The following is a 22,499-nucleotide window of genomic DNA, read 5'->3' as shown; positions in this document are numbered from 1 at the left end:
AAGATACTCCAGATGTCTGTCTACCACCCCCAAACTGATGGACTAGTAGAGTGCTTCAATCGGACTTTGAAGGCCATGCTCTGCAAGTTCATGCTGATGGATGCAAGTCACTGGGACCAGCCTCCCAGCCCTCAAGTTTGCAATATGGGAGGTGCCCCAGGCCTCCACAGGCTTTTCACCCTTTGAACTCCTGTATGGAAGGCAGCCATGGGGGATTCTAGACCTAGTAAGGGAGATGTGGGAGGAACAGCCCTCCGAAAGCAGTAATGTGGTACAATATTGGGCTCAACCTATGAGAGAGACTCGAAACTCTTGGTACATTTGCCCAAGAGAACCTCCTCCAAGCACAGTGAGCCCAGGAGGCAACTTATAACAAACAAGTAAGACTCAGAGAGTGCTACTGCTACTGCCAAGTACTGACTCCAAACTCCTTGCCTGCTGGCAGGGGCTTATGAGATTGTCTGGTGAGTGGGCCCAGTGAACTATGAGGTGGACCAGCCAGATAAGCCTAAGGGGTGACAGATCTACCACATAAATCTCTTAAAACCCTGGAAGGCCCCAGAAGGGCTACTAATCACCCTCTACCCACCAGACCCAGAACTGGGGCCCCAGGAAACAGAGGTGGCAAACCGAGGGGAGGTCCAGAGTGGGCCCAACCTTACCCTGGAACAGGAGCTTCAGGCCCAGAGTTAGTTGCCAACTTCTTCTCAGTCTTTTCAGCAAAATCCAGTTTAACTCACCTGGTTGTCCACCATATCCAGACCGAATCTGGGGGTTAAGATCTGGGAGATGCCCTGGCCCCTTTCCCAGAAGTCGAGGGAGGTGGTGAAGTAAGAACTGCAGTTAATGCTAGCACTGGGGGTAATCAAGGAGTCTTACAGCGAATAGAAAAGCCAAATAGTCCTAGTCCCCAAGCCAGATGGGAGCACCCAGTCTTGCATCGATTTCCGGAAGTTGAAGGCCGTGTCCAAATTTGATGCCTACCCAATGCCCTGGGTAGACGAACTGCTCGATCGGCTTGGGGAAGCAGAACACATCACTACCCCAGACTTAACAAAGGGCTATTGACAAATCCCCCTCACACCTGAGTCCAAGGAGAAGACAGCTTTCTCCACTCCCTTTGGACTCTTCCAGTTCCAGACCATGCCCCTCAGGCTGCACGGTGCCCCTGCTACATTCCAGCACCTAATGGATTGACTTCTACGTCCCCATAGCCAATACCCCACAGTGTATTTGGATGATATAGTGATCTATAGCCACGATTGGCAGACCCTCCTACAACATCTGACTGCCGTATTGCAGTCCTTCCAGGAAGCGGGCCTGACAGCGAACCCAGCAAAAAGCCACCTCAGAAGGGATGAAACCACCTACTTAGGTTACACCTTGGGGAAGGGCACAGCATGCCCCCTAGTGGGGAAGGTCCATGCCCTCCTGTGGTACACCCCTCCAGCCTCTAAAAGAGAGGTATGCCAGTTCCTGGGGTTAGCAGGGTATTACTGCCACTTCATCCTGGGCTTCTCCTCCATCGCTGCACCTCTTACTGACCTCCTCAAAAAAGAGGTTCCCAACCACATCCCATGGACTCCAGCTTGTGAGGAAGCTTTCCAAGCCCTAAAGGCCCAGCTCTGCCAAAAACTGGTCCTGTACAGCCCTGACTTCTCGAAGGAGTTCCTGTTACACACTGATGCCTCAGACATCGGAGTGGGAGCTGTGCTCTCCCAAGTTGTGTGAGGCGAGGAACACCCAATTATTTATATCAGCCGGATGCTCTTCCCAAGGGAGAAGGCCTATTCAGTAACAGAGAAGGAGACACTAGCAGTAAAAGGGGCTGGGGATTCACTCTCCCACCTCCTGCGCAGACACTTTACCCTCATCATTGACCACCCCCCCTGCACTGGCTACAGGTGATGAAAGAGATAAAGCCCAGAATCATGAGGTGGTAGCTCTCCCTCCAACCCTTCTCCTTCCAGATCCAGCATCATGCAGGGAAGGATCATGCAAATGCAGACTTTTTCTCCAAGGGAGAAGGAACGCAGTTGGGGGACGGGCAGAACACTATGGGGATCTTGAGGGGTGGGATGTGTAAGAGTGTGAGAGGAAGGCCAGGCAAGGCAGGGGTTAAACAGGGCCTGTAGGCCCAATCAGCCCCACCTCGGTTCACCTGCAGCCAGTGTCAGGCCTGGAGGAGTATAAAAGGAAGGAAGCCCATCCAGTCTGGGGCTGACCAGCCAAGAGGCAGGAGTGGGATTTGAGTCAGCAGGGCCCAAGGCACAGCTGCCCCCCAGTTGGCTGCTGGAGGGCACAGCCCCAGGACCCTCCCCCAGGCACAAAGGGGAAAACTGAAAGCTTGTATCTCAGAGCCTGCTTGTGGATTAAGACAGACTCATTAATTGCTAATAGGTGCCACTTGAATGTGGTCATTACCTTGTACCTGTATTCTACTCAGTTTGACTTTGTCTGGAGACAGCAATACCAAAGAGCACTTCCAAAGCTGTTGGAGAAATGTGCTGGCTAAACTGCTTTTGATACCTCATTCATTGGAATGGAACCTCTTTTCCCTAAAAGCTGAGAATTCTTTTAACAGGGGTTTCTGTACATAACACACAAAATTGAAAGTCGGAGTTTCGACGACGATCAGATACTGTCGTAGTTCCGGCCATAAATGATGCCGACTCGCAATCCAGTGGCGTTATTCCCATGACCTGCCGGGCAGCTTCTGGGAAATATATTAATAGGAATGGAACTCTCTTTGGAACTTTTGAAAGGTTTTGCATTTTTGTTAAAAGAATCACAATGGATGAGATTCATGAGAAGAAAGAGGGAAGTGTCTAACCCTCTCTCATCACTTATGCCCCAACTGTTTAATAGTTCTTCTTTTTACAAAAATACTTTAAAGTGTATTGTGCATTTAAACCTCAGCAGCAGGGTCTCACTATATATTTTCCCCTTATGACATCAGCATAAATGAACATGTAGTGATGTAGCAATGAACATATGAGCACTCTTTTGCCTGTTATGGGCTCAGACATAATATTGCAGAAATTATTACCTTGAGTTTTTCTATAGAAAAACTATAGATTTCTATAGAAACCATGCAAATTTTTGTTAATGAAGTCAATAACAGAATCCCTGACCTGAAAAAGAAATAACTTCAGGTTACTCAGAATCAACAGATCTCTGATATTTTTATGCAGCCCAGAACTGGGCAACAAACTAGTGAAAATAAACAGAAGTCCTCTGTATCTGAACAATTTTATCTTCACACTAGGCACTATAAGATTTTTTTTCAAGAAAGAGCTACTTATACTTTATGTTTAAAATCAACTTTCTTGCCTTGTTCTGGACAGCAGATTTTTCTGTAGTTAAGCTCTTTTTTTGGGAAGTAAAAGTAAGCACAATAAACCACTCTGGTTAAATTTCACAGACAGAACACGAGCCAAATCATTAAATGTTATCATCAATGTGTACAGAATTGGGATGACTCCACAAACTGCAAGCAGAAGAGCTGGGAAGCTCAGCTGGTTAGGTTTTTTCACTGAAGTTTACATATTACTTTTTTTCAGACAGGGTGTTTATTTACTAATTTTTTTTTATATAAACATCATCCATCACCTTAGCATGTCTATATTAAATTCACAAAATGTTGTTCTAAAGAATCTAAAACTTTCATATTCTGCCCACAAAATGGCACACAACTCATTTTAGCAGATGTGTGATGCTATTCTTAGATGTTTGCCAGACCAGCTGAGGCCAAACATCTACACAGTGATGGAAGCCTGAGCCCAAGTCATATGACCTGGCCCAGACAAAGGTGTTTTATTGCAGTGTATACATACCTTGATAGACCTTTGTAGATAATACATCCAAGAGACTTAAACCCTGTACTGAGAACCTTGCAAACATTCCTTAAGATCTCAATTCCTAAATTAATAGAAACAGTGATTCAATAAAATGTAACTATATCAAAGGGATACAGGAAGGGGGAAGTTTTCAATTAAATAGGTGCCATATCTTGCATAACTTCAGTGATTTCATTCAACTACACTGCTTCTGTAAACAGACAGGCCCAGCACACGACACTGACGCAGTTGTTGGCCTGAACCAACTAGCCATTTGTAATTTGAGCCATGTCTAAAGACAGGGGCCATTAAATGTTGTGTCTTAACAGCACCTCTGAATGTCACAACTTAATTATAAGATATCAGAAGAAAACTAAATCAAAACCAGAATTCAGCCATCTAAATCTTGTAGTCTAGCAGAGAACGAGAGAGGTGGTTGCAACATTTCCAAATTTTCCAAGAAGCAAGTTGCATTGCACTGAGATCAGATAACTCCTCCAAGCTGCTACTTATGAGAAGGCCAGAGACATTGGATAGCTACAGTATCATACTTTATCACAATAGATTGAAGATGACTGCAAACTGGTAGACAATCTAAATAATTGAAGGATACTCTGATTTATGTAAGACTGTAATTTGGGATATATGTACTTTATTTACAAGAGACTACCTGCAATGGAAGCCTTGGCCATTACTATAGAATATAGACCTACATAATAAATCTGAAGGCTGATATTCACAAATCTTTACAACGTTGAATATTTATGCATTTTATCAAAGTTACTTCAATTTTTTAATCCATCATATTTAGGAGACTCAGAAGTCTACAGACAACTTTGCACCAAGCTAGCTAAATCAGTTTTAATTCACACTTTCTGTCACTTCTGCAAAAGCTATGTATAGTCTCCTATTTCAATCTAGCTTAGCAAAATTTAAGACAGAACACTTTTGGTGTGAAATAAGTGTCCACACAGAGTTGCATTGACATAAACCATTTTTTATTAACACATTTTGTTAAATAGTAACGGAGAGGTAGCCGTGTTAGTCTGTACACCAACAAAACAAAGCAGCAGAAATGTAGCATTTTAAAGACTAACAAAATGATTTATTCATTGATGAGCTTTCGTGGGACAGACCCACTTCGTCAGATCAACCTCATTTCCAATACAGACTGACATTTATAAATACAGAGGACCAAAAAAATTGCAATAAAAACTGACAAATCAAGTACATAGGACTGAAGGTGGGGAATGGGGGGAGGTGGGATGTTAAGTGTCTTGCCTGAGATAATTACGAGCATCAAAGGAAGGGAAGCAGTCCTTGTAATGTGTGAGGTAATAGGTGTCTCTGTTCATATCATGTGCTAATGTGTCAAATTTGAATATGAATTTCAATTCACAAGTTTCTCACTGTGATCTAGGGCACAAATTCTCAGGTCTTTAACAGAATGGGCCACTCCATTGAAGTGTTCGCTGATCGGTTTATGTGTATTGAGATTCCTGATGTTTGCTCTGTGTCCATTTATTCTTTGGTGCAAGTTTTGCCCAGTCTGTCCAATGTACATAGTGAAAACAATGCCCTGCCACTATGTCCCAGTACAAATGACCAGCAGAACCCCCCAGTCCTAGTGTGAATGCCCATGACAGCACCCAGTTGTTGTGTAAATGCCCAGGAGAGCCCCTAGTCCCGGTGAGAATACTCAGGAGAGACCATGGTTCCAGAGAGAATGTCCCACAGAACCCAGTCACAGTGTGAATGCTCAGCAGAGACCCCAGTCCAGTTGTGGATGCCCAGTAGAGTCCTGAGTCCTGGTGTGAATGCTCAGGAGAACCAACCTGTCCCAGAGTGAATGTCCATGAGACTCAACCAGTCCCTGCGTGAATGCCCAGGAGAGCCCCAAGTTCTGGTGTAAATACCCAGGAGACCCCCTAATCCTCACGAGAAAACTCAACAGAGTCCCCAGTCACAGTGTGAATGTCCAGGAGAATCCCAGTTCTGGTGTAAATACACAGGCGAACCCCCAGTCCCTGTGTGAATGCCCACTGAGCTCCTATTCCTGGCGTGAATACCCAGCAGAGCTGCCAGTTCTGTTATAAATGCCCAGGAAAGCCCACTGTTCCTGTGTAAATACCCAGGAGAGTCCCCAGCCTTGGTGTGAATGCCCAGGAGAGCACTAAGTCCCGGTGTGAATTCCTGGCAGAGCCTCCAGTCCCAGTGCAAATGCCCAGCAGAGGCCCCAGCACAGCTGTAGTTGCCCAACACAGCGCTGTGCCCAGGTGTGAATGCTTAGGACAGCCGACATGTCCTGGTGTGAGTGCCCAGAAGAAACCCAGTTCCGGTGCGAATGCCCAGCAGCACCCCCGCCCCGGGGTGGATGAATGACCACGAGAGCGGCCAGGACAGCTGCGGATGCCCCGCAGAACCTAAAGTCCCGCTGATCCCGGCGCGCTGAGGGAGGGGAGCGGCCCGCGGAGGCCGGCTGGCCCGAGGAACAGGGGAGCCCGGGGGCGGGGTGGCACAGAGATGCGCAAGGGCCGTTCTCCTCCCCTACACGCCTGGCCGCACGCTGCCCGGAACAGCCGCGGCCTTACACCTGGCAAGCGGCGTCTCGGGCAGGGGGCGGGGCTTCCATCGATTGCTCGGCGGTCCGGCAGCGGGAGGGGGAGGAGCAGCCGAGCGCCGGCCAGATCGATGGACTCCGAGAAATGTCTCTCTGAGGCCGCCATTTTACGCGGGGAGCGAAGGGTCGGCGGCGAGTGCGGAGTGAGTCGGGGGCGTCGCGCACCGCGCGGGGAGGCACGAACATTGCGGGGGCCGCAGTCGGGAGGGAACGGGGTAAAGCGGGGGGGGTCGCCCCGCGCCCGCCCTCCTCCCCGCGCCTTTCGCGGAGTGGAGTCCGCGGCTCCCTGTCCTGTCCCTGAACCCCGGGGACACTGACCCGCCCAGGGAGGAGGCGCCGCCGCCGGGCCGCGGGTGTCAGCGGGGTGACCCCTCTTCCCCCGGCGTTGGCGGAGGCTGCTGGGCTGCTCCCGCGCCGGGAGCGGTGAGGCGGAGGAGGCAGCCGCGGTCCCTTCGGGGGGACGGGGTCCCGGAGCCCTTTGTAGCCGGTTCCCTTCCGGGCCTGGGCCCCGCGCAGGGCGCTGCAGGGGCTGGACCCAGCGCCGCGGCCGGGGGCAGGGACCCGTCTGGGTGGGGCAGGGCCCGACTGAGGGTCTCCCCCGCAGGGAACCGCTGGGGAGCGGGACAGGGAACTTAACCCGGGACAGAGGCGGGCGTAGGGCATGCGGGATAGCCCAGCGTCTGCCCAGCCTCTTCTGTTGGTTTGAGCGTTGGCCTGCTAAGCCCAGGGTTTGCAAAAGCAACGAGGGTCCTGTGGCACCTTATAGACTAACAGAAATGTCTGAGCACGAGCTTTCGTGGGCAAAGACCCACTTCGTCAGATGCAGGCCCATGAAAGCTTATGCTCAGACGTTTGTTAGTCTATAAGGTGCCACAGGACCCCTCATTGCTTTTGCAGATCCAGACTAACACGGCTACCCCTCGGATACTTAAACCCAGGGTTGTGAGTTCAGTCCTTGAGGAGGGCAGTTGGGGGTCTGGGGCAAATAGATTAAAAAAATCTGTCTGGGATGGTGTCTGTAAGAGGCAGTTGGAGATTCTTGTGTTTGCAAAGCAGAGAAACAAACTGAGGGGGCCCCTACACATTTTACTTGCCTGGGGCTCTGCTGAAACTGAGGCCATTGGTGGTGAATGGAAAATATCTGAAAAAGACAGTGCAAAAGAGGATTGAAAATGATCATCTGTCTTGAAAAGCTTATAAATGGCTAATATTTAGAATCTTACCAAATTCAAGGCCATGAAAAATGCATCACAGACCATGAAAGCTGGTCTTTTGTGTGCTTCTACTTTATGATATACAGATTTAATGGGGGAGATCAGCATTTCTGAAATTGGAGGTCCTGACCCAAATGGGGGTTGCAAGGTTAATACTACACATTTCTGTGCTGCCTTCAAATCTGGGTTGGTGGAGAAGGGAGGCTGTACCCCTGCCAGCAGCAGCAGCAAAGAAATAAGTGTGGCATTACCATACCATGCCACCCTTACATCTGTGGAGCTGTTGCCTTCAGAAGTGGGCAGTCACAGCATAGTGTCTGCTGAGGGCCTAGAGCTGCAGACCACAGTGCAAAAGTAAGAGTGGAATGCCACACTGTGCCATAATTATTTCTGCACTGCAGGTGGTTGTGGCTCTGGATTCTGAGTTGGGCTTCTGGCTGGCAGATCACTGCTCTCCAGCTGCCTTCCTCTGAAGGCAGCACTGCCATCAGCAGCAATGTGGAATAGCCTTGTGACCATCAAACAACTCCTTTTTTCGGTCATGATCCCTACAATTAAAATATGAGCATATAAATTTAAATAGCTTAAATTATGGAATTATTTTTAAAATCCTGTGACTGGGAAATTAAGTATAATGTACTGTGAATTTGGTAGGGCAGTGCTAATATAGTAGCCTACAAATTATATAAAGATGAAGTATGCTTCTGTCATGTTTACATAAGTAGGAATGTCCAGGAAAATTAATTCAAATGAACTAAAATTGTGAATTTAAAACAGTGTTAAAACATTGCATGGACACTCTCATTCGGAATTAATGTGGTCTTAATTGGATGTAGTAATTAGTTAATGCCTCTCTGTTGACAACCCTTTAAATTACACTTAGTCGCCAAATTGTGTTGACACACACAAGATCTTTAACCTAGTGCATGAGTGTAATTTCTTTAATAATGCAAACTTGGCAAACTTGTGTTTGTAATATGGATCTGCAAAGATTGCCTGTAACGGATTATTAAATTTGAAGCACATACATCATGGAGTTTATGTACGTACCTAATATCTGTAAGACTAGATAGTTTATTTCACAACAACAGTAATTGACCTTTACTCTCACGTTTACTTTATTTCAGTACTGGGAAGAAAATATACTAGTGTTTCTGGTCTAGTCATATTAACTCCATGCATAGTATTTGTAATTACACGATTAAGGTAGATATGGCATAAAAATTCTCTTATTTTCTGTCATGTATTTGTAAGAAAACCATTCTAAAGCAGAAATATGAGATGAGTTGTATACATACATAGGACAGGTCTTCTCAGAAGACTGATGAGATTCTTGCTCTCATGTTCATGTTACTGGAAGCAGTTCAGTGAGCCAAAAATGCTATCTTCTTGGTTTTTACAAAATTAACTAGCTTCTTTTTAGGAGTGGATATGAATTAAGGGGTTTTGTGAGTTTGAGATAATTTGATGTTGTTGTTATAGTGTGCTTTGCATAGTTGAACATGTGAGTAATCTCTGTGTGTGTTATGTATTTTGTTCTAGTACCACTCAAAGGAAGCATGGAATTTAAACATTTAATTCTCATTGGATTATTAGCCCTTGCTATTTGTAGAGGTGGTGTGTTTTGTGGGAGGGGGGGTAAATAACTTTTACTTTGGAAAGCATTAGCTACCTGTTTACTTACTTTAGGTCAAATGGCTTAGGCAATGGGTCTTTTACATAGTGTACTAATGCAGCGGTGGCCAACCTGTGGCTCTTTGAGCAATTAAATAATGCTCCTGCTCGGATATGCATCCGCTGCTCTGTACGCATGCCCGAAATGGGAGAAGTGTGTGGCAGTGGATGCTCCGGTGGTTCTGAGTTTGAGTGGGTGACTGGGTGTTCCTGGCTCTGGGGAAGCAGGAGGACATTGAGCCACAAATTATATATTTATCTATCTATGTACTTTTCATCTCTAGAGGTGGTGGTTAGCTGTGGTGGTGAGGATCCATGGGCAGAGCTTGAATCTGCAGCTTCTCATGGCTTATCAATCCAATATTGGATTTGCACAGTTGATTGCAATAACCACGTCAATCTACTTTCAAATTCTTGAGTCTGACAGCTTTTCATTCTAAGGTGAAGTTCTATAGATAGATAGATAGATAAAAATAAACACATAATACATAGCTCTTTGCACTCTATCCATGGCCTTTAGTCCTTAACTGGGTTGGCCACCCTGTACTAATGTATATGGCAACACTGTTTGTTTTTTTTTCCTCCTTTCTGCTCTCAGGGAATAACATTTCGATTTTTCTGGAGACCATTCTGATATTTAGCCTAGTCTTTCTGTTCCGCAATTACTTATTCCATTTTGCACTTCTGAAGAATCATTTCACTGACTATACTGTGTGAAATTTGCTATCTGGATATTTCAGTTATATACTTCAGCGCTGCTTGGCTTCTCCTCACACTATGCTATCTTAGATTGCTCTAGTTTAGATTCCAAATTAGGTATTGCATCTGTGTTATGGGTTTGGTCCAAAATTGTTTCTTTTCTTTTGTAAATTACTTACAAATGTGTGTAATGTTGTGTTGCATTCCAGTTGATATGCATAGAATCAATTAAGAATAGTTGGGTCATCTTATATTTTTAGGTCACAAACTGAAGGAGGTTGCTTCACTGACTTGCAGCTGGGCGTGGTGTTACCATATTAATTAAAGCTGGCTCAGAATTTCAGACTTTAAATGTAATGGAGATCAGAATTAACTCTTTAGTGGAGAGCATGCTAAAAAATTGAAAATCACTGTCTAGGGAAATTTGAGAGAATTGCCCAATGGAGATGCTAATCTGGAGACTCAGGGCTTACACAGACATTGTCCTGTTTCAGAGAGGGTTTTTACCTTCTGCATGACTTAAGGAGCATGGGAAACTGCATTCTGTTGCACTCTTGCAGCAAAACCCCTTTCTTGCTCTTCAGAGAAGAAGAGAATTGTGGCTTTTTTTTCATCTCCTTGCTCTGTCTAAGGCAGACATTGGCTTGTTGTGATGGTGGAAGGACTGTTGTATTCGTTACTTTTAGAGCATGCCCGATAATTACGAGTGTGTGGTAGATATGAAAAGAGGGAGCAAACAAGTTACAGGTGGGCAGTGCTCTGATTCAATGCCAGCTACAGCGTGAATGAGAGTATACTAAGATTTCTGCTGAGCTGCTGTCTCTGGACTCTGGTATGTGGGATCTTCTTTATACTAACATTTTGGTTGTACATATCTTAAGGATATTTTGCCTTCCTCGCTATAATTTCTGTAAGGAAGATTGAGCTTACTTTTCTTCACCCTCCTTGGCCTCAGGGCTGCTACAAGGGAAGTAGATAATCATTGCTGCTGTACTGTTCCCTCAGCCCAGCCTCCTCAGTGATGCAAGCAGAAGAAGGGAGGTTTTTAATATATAATTTGAGTCCATATCGTCTGTGAACGTCTTGTGTCTGCTGCCACTGCTTTCCAGAGATTACCGTATTAGCTGAGAACTGACATGATTCTTAAATTTCACTGATGCCTGTGGGATTTTGAATAGCAACAGTGACACAAGTCTTAACGCTGTTGTGGTCTTGCTTGATGAGGGGCTAATATATAATTGCGGGAAGACTGACAGCAGGGAACTGTGTGTGCTCAGCTGTCAACCCCTGTACTCCTCTCTCTGGTGTGGAGTGAGGGATGTTGATGTGAGACTTCTGGGCCCCATATTACCCTAGGGAAGAAAGTCAATTCTGATACATCTATTCTAGCTACACTAATGGGGTTGCCAGTATTGTGTATCTGAAATCAACTTTCTTCCCTTGAGTAGATTTGGCAAAAGCAGTAAGCAACAGTAGAGGCACAAGTGCTGCCTGTAGGCTTAAGATGGCAAAAGTGACAGGTTCTGGTTCAATTCATGTTTAAAAGGTTATCTTTGCTACTGAAAGTACTCCCATCCCTTGTTTAACAAGTACTTTACTAATGAGTACTCGTTAAAACAAGGAACATATATGCCTACCTTTATGCACTATGAGTGAACTTTTTCCCCACTTATATGAGCAGGGTCCCTGGCCGGGGGGCGAGGAAACCCACAACCCCATGGCTGGAGCCTTCTCTCTCTCTCTCTTTCCTCAGACATGCAGCTGTCTGACAGCCCTTAGGCTTGGGGAAGAGAGGGAGAACCTCTTAGCTTGGTTCCCTCCCCTGCAATGGCAGGAACATGAAACTGACAAGCCATGAGCTGATCACTTTCCTGGCCTGCAAGCCATGGGGAGGCTGGAATCAGCCTGCCCCTGGTTCCCAGCTCCTGCCACTCTGGGAGCCAGGAAGCTCACCAGCCCTGGTGGTTCCTGGTTCTCCGGCCCCCTTGCAGGAAAATTCCAGTTACCCAGGGGCTGTTCCTGCAACCCCTGCATAACTCAAGGGTTTACTGTATTAATTCCCCCCCCCCCCGCCACCCTTCCTGCAGACCTCATCCTTGGCCAGGTTTTAAACCTCCCCCAGCAGCCCCAAACTGCCCCTGCCTTAGATCCCCCCTCTCCAGCAGTCCCAAACCACACCCACCCTTAGACTGCCCCCCCCCAGCAGCCCCAAACTTCTCCCAATCTTAGACACCGCCCCCCCCCCCCCAACAGCCCCAGCCTTAGACACTCCTCTTCCTTCTCAGCCTCTTCACCAGGGCTGCTAGGTTGGGTGGCTCCCCCAGCCCTCCTGCTCCAGCAATTAACTCGAGTGTTAAGGTTTCAGCACCTAGGCATAAGGTAATTGCTATCCTTGGTGATAGAGAGAGTTGCTGGAGATGGTGGCTATCTCTGTTGATAGATACCTACCTGAGGCAGCACTGTTAAGAAACTGCAAATGGCTTCTTTAACAGCCACATGCAGCTGGGAACTGCCCAGCTGGCGACCTCTAACAAATGTAATGGGACCCATAGGTTGGGAATCCCTGCTCTACATACATACACACACTACATCCTGTTTCTGGTGCCAAACTATTCAAATACATCAGAAAAGTACCCAAACTCAACTGGTTTATGTCAAGTTACAAGCACTTGGAACAAATTGGAGACTTTTACATGTATTTTAATGGGAATTTAGTGTCGTACTTATGAGTTTTTGCCTATGAGCAGAATTTTGGGAACCAATTTTGCTTGTATAACGAGGGAATGAGTGTATTAGAAATGTTGTAAAAATGAAAGCTTAGGTTGAGTAGAAATTGGTGTAGGTCCTCCTTGGCAGAACAAAGTTCCCACTCGCTATGGACATCTGGATTTTTTTAGTTGGCTGTGGATATCTGTTTACCAGTCTGGCCTGTCAATGCAGGTGTGTGTCATGAAATAGAGAATTAAGTATCTGAGAAGTTTTAAAAGAAAACTGTACTGATTTTATTTAATCTAGCAAAATCAGATATTATTTACGTGAAGAAATTGTGTACTTGAAAATACTTCCTCCCCATGCTTTTTTTTTCTAGGAAGAAGGTTGCAGAACTCTGCCCCCAACCCACTGCCATGCTTAACCCCCTGTCCCCCTATGGCCCCAACCCCTTGCCAAGCTTTAACCCCATACCTCCAACCTGCCACCAGTTTGCCGGCCAGTGCCAGCTGTTTAATCCATTAAATTGAGTCCTGCTCTTTCATTGGCAGACAGGGAGCTAGAGTCAGAGCCACGGGAGCTGCAAGTGGCTGTTTAAAGAGCCACATGTCGCTCAAAGCTGCCCAGCCACCTTTTAAAAATAGCGGCCTCAGGAAAAAAAAGTAGTGGAATGCAGTTCTGCTGTGTTCCACTGAAAATAAAGCCCTGTTTCTTCCACTTGTAAATTTCTTCTCCTTTCCCCCCTTGCGTAGTTTGGTAGCATAAAGTAGCGTAAGGAGAAACTATAGTAGCATAAGGAGAAATTTCCCTATGCTGTCATGGTGTGCCACTTTCTTTGTGGCTGAAAATAGTAAAATAGATGAGGAATAAGTAGTCTTCTTCAGTCCCATGGCGAAAGAAAATTTATGCTCAGGAGCACAGGTAGGATACTTTTATAGGGTAATGTAACTAATGCTGTTAAGATTGGTGTAAAGTGGAAGAAGACTGTATTTTTCACTATCTTGCATGTAAACTGGCCACTAAATTAAAAATGTTTTGGTGTATTCATCATATGAAATTGATTTTTTTTTAAAACATGTAGGTAACCCTTTTTACTGAAAGTTGACTTGACTGGTATCAGAGGATGTGAATCTGATGTTAGGTTGAAAACCCATTTCTATTCAGAATTCTAAAACCATAAAATTAACTTCAAAGTTGTAAAATATTTACATTAAGCCAACTTTGAAATTCACCTTTCAGTGTATTCTGAGGGAATCTGATTTTTCTCAGTCCTAATCTACTTTTTTATAAGTTCTTTAAAATGGCTGGGTTTTGTTAGCTTTTCCTCATATTTAATATAGTTAAATTACTATTTCTTCATTTGATTTTAAGGTTAACATATCTTTTGGTACATTGTAGTATTCTTTTAAATCATGTGTGTAAAGTTAGAGGATGACAGACTTGCCAAAACCCCTTCTCCCCTCTTTCCCACCCCCACAAGAAAAGCTTTCATGATATCCTCTTTCTGTGTGATTGGACTGGGCTTGGTTCATTGTGCATGCTATAGGAATACTAATAATAAATATTTTTAAAAGCTGGCGTTGGTCATCAGTCTCAATCAGAATTAAATGTTTTTGCATTGTCTGTTTACCCAAGAAAGATAACCACACTTTAGCAGTTGCTGAGGTCCTACACTTAACCGGATAGCATTTGTTAGTCATGTAATAAAATTAGAGCATTGCCACATCCAGTCAATTCCAAAATTTCAGAGAATGGTTTATGCATCAGTGGGCTGAACTTTTTTGATTTTGGTGAAAATCTGAAAACCAGAAGAAGGATTTTTGTCTATAAATCAGCTATTAACACTTACACCATAACAGTATCTTACCCCATCTTTTCTTTAGCCTGGCCATTAGTCCCAATAGTGTTTAAAATATTAACACTCTGAGGCTATGTCTGCAGTATGAGGTAATACCCATTTTTAAGTCAATTAGTTTGATTTTTTCCAAGTGCCTGTCCTCATTGTAAATTTCATTAGCTCCGTTTATGGAGCACTAAAATTGGCACAATATTGAAATCTTAGTATCGTAGTAACCTGACAGGTGCAGCTTTCAGTTTGAATTTATAATTCCGAATGAAGGGTAAAGAGGAAGCACCATATCTTTAAATCAAATACATTAGCCTCGGGCCATGCCCTGTATGTGCCCCACAATGCCCCACAGTTCTCCGCTCTGCCCTCTTCCATCTCCACTGCTCTCACTTGCGGAGGAAATGGCAACAGGAAGACAGTTTCAATTTGGCACTTGGACACCCACACAAGAAGCTGAAAAATCTTCTTCTTTTTCTTTGCTGGTAGCGTCGCTGTGGGGTCTGTGGCTAGCTGCCTTTTTTTTTTTTTCCTGCGTTGCCTGGCGCCATCCGCTGCCTTCCCCCCGTACCATGTGTATGTGGGTCGGGGTCATGCTTGTCTGATAGGACAAGAAACTTCTTTTTAGCCATTTATATTTTCTCCTGCTCCCCACATCCCTTCTCCCTCCCTCCCTGAGAGGTGCCACACATTCTGGAACTTTCCTTTGCCTGCATCATGTGGCAGCTAGTCTGTGGGTGGGGGGTCATGCTTGGATTAGAAACTACTTTTTAGGTGCTTACATTTTATCCTGAGCCCCATATCTCCTTTTTCTCCTCCTGGAGGCAGCACACAGTCTGGAACTTTCTCGTGTCCAGCTGCATCACATGGCTTGACCTCAAACCAATAAAAGGACGTGCCTCTTACATGTGGTGAGAGTCATGATTTTCAGGTGTTGGTTGTAGTTTGTGGTCTTTTAGCCACCTGGGGAAGTCTCCCTTGGTGGTCATGATTTTTGGGTGCTGGCTGTAGCTGGGAGTCTTTTGCCTGCTTGGGGGATGTCTCCCTTGGCAGTCATGATTTTCAGGGCTGGGTGGTCTTTTAGCTGTCCCAGGGATGTCTCCCTACGTAGTCACAGTTGTCAGGGCTGGCGGTAGCCTGGGGTCTTTTAGCCACCTGGGAGATGTCTCCTTCGGTGGTCATGATTTTTGGATGCTGTCTGTAGCTGTGAGTCTTTTAGCCACCCCGAGCCATACATGTTTCAATGAAGGCAATGTAGTAGCTATATAATTACCACAGTTCTCAAAGTGAGGCTTGCAGCGAGGAATATTCTTGTTCTGAGAGTCTTTTTTGGCAGGTCCAAACCCGGGTGTCGTCTGGGGTCTTTTAACCACCTGGGTGATGTCTCCCTCAGTGGTCACAGTTTTTGGGGCTGCTATAGTCTGGGGTCTTTTAGCCACTCCAAGCCATCAATGATTCATTTGAGTTTTAGGGTAGCACCTGTGTCTACTTAGGGTCGTCTTTTCCAGGAGGCCTAAATCCAGATCCAGGTCCAAACGTAATCAAAGCCTGGGCACGCTGCTAATAGGGGTGGATGATGGGTCTCTCTGGGTGGTCAAGATTTCCAGATTTGCTGTTGTCTTTTAGCTGCCCTGAGCTGTTACTCCTGTTTCAGTGATTCATTTGAGTTTCAGTGTAGCACCCATGCATACTTAAACATACTCTTCTTTTAAGGGTCTTGTTTGGCAGGAGGTCTAAATCCAGATCCAAGCCTGCAAAGATCAAATGCTTTTGCATCCCATTTTCAAAAACCTATTTGTTGTGAGAGGTTTACTACACCTCCCTCCCCTCCCCTCAATTATAAAAGGTACATCTCTTATAAAGGCAAGACAGACCTCCATCTGGAAGAAGGGATGTTAACATGACAGGGGAAAGAGGGGAATGAAATGTGGGAAGATACCCACCTCTACTTGTGGGGCACTTTTTTTCCCCGTGCTGCACCAGTGACAATAGCCAGAATGCTACAGGGCTCAGGGAACTGTAGGATAGGTTCCCACAATACACTGCTGCAGCACTCACTTTAAGCTTGATTTTAAGCTACTTGTGTGTTGCAGCAATGAGTCGATTTTTGTGGGAGCATGTGGGAAGGTGAGAGTGCTCAAAATCAAATGGATAAAACCCAGTGTTCAGAAATCAATTTTAATAAATTTGACTTTAGCTCATAGTGTAGACACAGCCTGAGTGACTTATCTCACAGGCAGAAAAAAAAGAAATAATGGTGGGAGATGGATTAGAGAGCAGGAGTGAATGCAAGACAGAGCCCCTGGCGTAAGGTGAGAGATGGTGATTCGGGTTCCAGGAAGTCACTGAAATTAGAAGGGTGGGGTTAATGGAGGAATGCAAGGGACTTCCACTTGCGTAGTGAACTTGTCCCATAGAAGCAGAGCATTTTGATACTTTTGTTTTGTGGTTTATCTAAGATGACATAATATAAGTTTCTAAGGCTACGTCTACACGTGAAGCCAACATCGAAATAGCTTATTTCGATGTAGCAACATCGAAATAGGCTATTTCGATGAATAACGTCTACACGTCCTCCAGGGCTGGCAACGTCAATGTTCAACTTCGACGTTGCGCGGCACCACATCGAAATAGGCGCTGCGAGGGAACGTCTACACACCAAAGTAGCACACATCGAAATAAGGGTGCCAGGCACAGCTGCAGACAGGGTCACAGGGCGGACTCAACAGCAAGCCACTCCCTTAAAGGGCCCCTCCCAGACACAGTTGCACTAAACAACACAAGATCCACAGAGCCGACAACTGGTTGCAGACCCTGTGCCTGCAGCATGGATCCCCAGCTGCCGCAGCAGCAGCCAGAAGCCCTGGGCTAAGGGCTGCTGCCCACGGTGACCATAGAGCCCCGCAGGGGCTGGAGAGAGAGCATCTCTCAACCCCCCAGCTGATGGCCGCCATGGAGGACCCTGCAATTTCAACGTTGCGGGACGCAGATCGTCTACACGGTCCCTACTTCGACGTTGAACGTCGAAGTAGGGTGCTATTCCGATCCCCTCATGAGGTTAGCGACTTCGACGTCTCGCTGCCTAACGTCGAAGTTAATTTCGAAATAGCGCCCGACGTGTGTAGCCGCGACGGGTGCTATTTCGAAGTTAGTGCCGCTACTTCGAAGTAGCGTGCACGTGTAGACACAGCTTAAGAGTCATAATTTGTTTTTATGAATTTATAGGGATGTCAGTGTAGAACTTGCAGATAGGCAATAATGGTGTTCCGGAAAAAAATATACAGGCGTCAGTAGTATAGTAGATTTAAATTTAACTGAAGGTGTTACTTCCCAGTCTTGCTTTTCTAGTCTCAAGCTTTTTTAAGTTTACTGTGTTCACTGTGTAGCACATGCATAGTCAGTTAAGATAGGAAAAGAAAGCTAGCTGCTTCTTCAAGTGATTGCTCATGTGCATTCCAATTTGGGTGTGTGCCAGGCACATGCCCAGTTGCCAGAAGCTTTTTGCCCTAGCTGGTAGCCCTAAGGTCGGTGCGATGCCTCCTGGAGTGGTGCCCATATGACCGCCCATGTGTGCACTGCCTCCTCCACCCCCCACTCAGTTCCTTCTCAGTTCCTTCTTGCCGCACTGTCTGTTGCTGGAGGTCCCTCATTGTTGAGCGATCGCTGGTAGCCTTTATTGTTTTAATTAGTTGTAAATAGTTTAGTTAGTTATCTTTCATAGGTAAATAGCTCTTTTTAGCACCTACTGAGCCAAGGCGGGTCTTTAACCCCCTGCGGTGCCAGGGGATGCCTGGCTCCCCAGGGTTTAAAACCTGTTCAAAATGTGGCAAACGAATGCCCAAAAGCAACCCGCCTAGGGCTTGCCTGAGTTGCCTTGGTGAGGTACACTTCCAGGAGTGCTGCTCTATTTGTAAGGCCTTCAAGCCTAGGACTTTAAAAGATAGAGCTCAATGGCTGAAGGTTCTACTAATGGAGTCAGCCTTGTGCCTGGACATTTCCCTGGTGGGAGCTCAGAGCTCTGCATCATTGGTGCAGAGTGCTCCGGTACCATCGGTGCCATCAGAAAGTTCCTGGCGCCGAGAGCAGGACTCGGCACTTGGTGCCTCCCAGCACCATGAGAGCCAGTCCCCAGTGCCTCATAAGAAGAGAAGACAGGACTGGGGTTGATCCCAAGAGAGAAGGAGGCAAAGGCAAGCTTTGTGGGAGTTTGCCAGATTGCACCATGACCAGGGTCATGAAGTGCGGGTGTTGACTCCAGCACGAGGCAGGAGCCCACACTCTCCCAGACTGCCTTCGACGCAGGAGGCCTTTAGCGCTGCACAAGGCATCCTGCAAATTAGGATGCCACTGCAGACGCCGCACCAGAAGCCTTCATAGCCTCAGTTTCAGGCTCTTGAACAGGCTGTAGCAACCCCAGCACGGTTCCTGACGTTGGTGAGACCCCCGCAAGCAGTTGCCTCCCTCAGTGCCGCACAGACAGTGCAGAGTGCGCAAGAACCGGTGGGCACTATGGGACCCTCGGCACCACCATGGTCGTTGGCGTCAGAGTTGGACTCGTTTTACTCCAGCTCAGCTCGGAGCAGGAGTACGAGGTCATCTCGATGCAGCGGGCATCGATACTGCTCCCGATGCCCCCCAGAGGGGGAGCGGCAAAGGCCCCCCCAAGGTGCCGCACAATGGCCCTTCTGGACTCCGGGGGTGATCCATGAGGCAACAGGGGCGGGATGTGGGACTCCTGACTAGGGCTCCTGGCATTCTGCGGGTGCCGAGGTCGGCACTGACCGTTGGTTTGGGAGCCCTGCCGAGAGTGCAGGCGGAGTCATTGGCACTGACGACAGTACCAGCACCAGTGCAGTCAGCGACAACTCAAGCCTGGGCACTGGCCCTGCAGGCACTGGGGACTGTGGTGCAGTGGGCGTCAGCACGAACAGAACCGATGCCATCCCAGGTGCAGAGTGGCCCCCTCTTCTTGGCACTGTACCAGAGACCACTAGGGGGCCCTTCACCCCAGGCACCGAGCATGGCACCACAAACCACGGTGCCAGGGACTCAAATGGAAGTGCCGGAACCCCCCATACCAGTGGGCTTGGAGGGTGTGATGTCCTTGTCCTCCCTAGATGAGGCAGTGGCTGGATCCTCTGCAGCCCCGGTACTGGAGGATGGAGGAGCATACCAGCAGTTGTTGAGGAGGGTGGCCAGAGTCGGGGGGTGCAGGCGGAAGAGATCAGGGATGAAATAGATCCTGTTACAAACCTTCTCTCGACGTCTGGACTGACCAGGATGGTACTGCCCATTATAAAGACAATTGCCAGCACAGCAAAGGCAGCGTGGCAGACTCCAGCCCCAGCCTTGCCCACGGCTAGGAAGAATGAGCGTCGGTATTTTGTTCCAGCCCAGGGAAATGAACATCTGTTCACCCATCCTCCCCCTGACTCCCTAGTAGTGGATGCCGTGAACAACAGGGAGAAGCTGGGGGTCCAGCGGCCCTCCCCTAAAAACAAAGAGGCCAAATGATTAGACCTGTATGGTAGGAAAGTTTATTCTACAGGTGGCCTCCAGCTGAGAATTGCTAACCAGCAAGCCATAGTCAGCAGATACGTGTACAATACGGCCAGCTCCATAGACTGTTTCACTGAGCTGCTCCTGCCAGAGACCAAGTCAGAATTTACGGCCCTTGTGGAGGAGCAGAGACTCACATCTAGAGCAGCACTACAGGCTGCCCTAGATGCAGCCACCAGGGTCATGGCCTCGGGTATAGCCATGAGAAGGGGGGCATGGCTTCAGGTCTCGGGACTCTCACAGGAGGTGCAGTTGTTCATACAGGACCTCCCTTTTGAGGGCCCCTCCCTGTTTGCGGGGGAAAAAAACTGACAAAAGGCTTTGTCATATGGAGGACCACCCTATGTTCACTGGGTCTCTGTACACTGGCAACCCACAGAAGGCACTTTACCTCGAGGCCCCAGTTCAGACAGTTCCCACAACAACAACAGGATGGGAACAGGAGAAGGGGGCCGCCATAATGGGAGATGTCAGGGCTGCCAGACACAGGACCAGAGCCACCAGAAACCCCCACCAGGGTCTAAACACCAGTTTTGATGGGATGGTTGGGAGCAACACACTGGCCACCCCCACAGTTCCAGCTCAGTATTTATTTTCATCCTGCCTATCCCCATTCTACCATGCGTGGTGCAGCATAACGTTGGACCAGTGGGTCCTCCGCGTGGTGGAAAAGGGATATGCTAACCAACTTTCTTCCTACCCCACTTCCCTGTCCCTCTTCAGGGACCCCTCTCATGAGACGGTTCTCAGGAAGGAGGGAAGGGCCCTCCTACAAAAGGGGGCTATAGAGGAAGTTCTCTAGGAATTCTGGGGGCAGGGATTTTATTCCCATTATTTCCTAATCCCGAAAGCGAAAGGGGGACTCCAGTCAATCTTGGATCTGCAAAACCTGAAAAAATTTGTGAAAAAGATGGTTTTGTATGATATCCCTGGGCATAATTATCCCAACACTGGAACGAGGGGACTGGTTTGCTGCTCTCAGCTTACAGGACGCGTATTTCCATATAGCAATCTATCCACCTCAAAGGAGGTTCCTCCAGTTTGTGCTAGGGAAGGACTATTACCAGTTCACAGTCCTTCCGTTTGGCCTCTCCTTGGCCCCGAGAGTCTTTACCAAATGTATGTCAGTAGTGGCAGCCTTCTTACACAGGCAGGGAGTGCTCCTGTTCCCCTACCTAGCCGACTGGCTGATCCGAGGTCGGTCACAGAGACAGGTGGTGAGACATGTCCAGCTGATATGAGAAGCGTTCGACACATTAGGCCTCCTAGTGAACGAGGCAAAGTCCATGCTAGCCCCAGCTCAGGTCATGGAGTTTGTGGGAGCCTGACTAGATGCAGAGCAAGCCAGGGCCTTTCCGCCCCAGAGCAGGGTCCAAGCCATGGCGTCTTGCGTCCAAGGCCTGATCAGGTTCCCAACCACAATGGTCAGGGGATGCCTCAGACTGTTGGGCCACATGGCGGCATGCATGTTCGTAGTCCAGCATGCTAGGTTACAAATGCGCCCCTTCCAGCTATAGCTCGCCTCAGTATACAGACCCATCAGGGACAATATAGACAAGTTAGTGACAGTCCCCCCAAGAGTGTTAACGGCATTACACTGGTGGCTAGAGGCCGGGTTGGTCTGTATGGGAGTGCCTTTCAATTCCCCACAAGCCGCCTCCTCCCTGGTCACAGACACCTTGGATCTGGGCTGGGGAGCACATTTGGGGGACTGACAGACTCAGGCTCTGTGGAGCAAGACCAACGCTCAGCTCCACATAAATGTGTGGGAGCTCAGAGTGGTTTGGCTGGCGTGTGAAGTGTTTCAGAGCTAACTGAAGGGGCAGTGTGTTGCAGTCAGCACAGACAATACTATGGCAATGTACTATATGAACAAACAAGGGGGTGCATGCTTGTCGCCCCTGTGTCTCGAGGCCCTCGTGCTCTGGGACTTCCGCATCCAGGACCAGATTCTCCTGAGGGCATTCTACCTGTGTGGGGCTCACAACTGCCTAGCAGACTGTGTCAGCAGGTCCTTCCCACCGATACCGTTTATCCACTGAACACTGTTGAAAATTCGGTTGGACTGACCATCAGTTGTCGTGGTGGCCCCAGCCTGGGTTTGGCAGCACTGGTACTCGACCCTCTTGGAGATGTCCACTTGTGCCCGGGAGGTGCTTCTGCTGCGCCCGGACCTGCTGACTCAGGAGGAGGGGAGACTGCGGCACCCCAAGCTCCAGGCGCTGCATCTCACAGTATGGAGGCTCCATAGCTGAGACCGGTTGAACTGGCCTGCTCCGAACCTGTCAGGGAAATATTGTTGAACAGCAGCAAACCCTCCACAAGGGTAACATATGTAG

General features: G+C 47.6%; 1 protein-coding gene across 3 annotated transcripts in view; it reads left to right on the top strand.

The window, feature by feature from the left end:
* Positions 1 to 6,521: 6,521 nt before the first annotated feature.
* The window catches only part of RAF1 (Raf-1 proto-oncogene, serine/threonine kinase), a 137,964-nt gene continuing 121,986 nt past the window's right edge, over positions 6,522 to 22,499 (top strand). For 2 of the 3 annotated variants that reach the window (XM_075006115.1, XM_075006113.1), the window contains exon 1: positions 6,522 to 6,602. The gene's annotated coding sequence lies outside the window, so the exon portion shown is untranslated. The remainder of the gene's footprint in view (positions 6,603 to 22,499) is intronic. The other variant, XM_075006114.1, reaches the window with a different exon arrangement.

This window comes from Carettochelys insculpta, chromosome 11 (assembly GCF_033958435.1).
Source record: "Carettochelys insculpta isolate YL-2023 chromosome 11, ASM3395843v1, whole genome shotgun sequence".
NCBI classification, from domain to species: domain Eukaryota; kingdom Metazoa; phylum Chordata; order Testudines; family Carettochelyidae; genus Carettochelys; species Carettochelys insculpta.
Note: the sequence above shows the minus strand (reverse complement) of the source record. Positions and strands in the feature narration are given on the sequence as shown.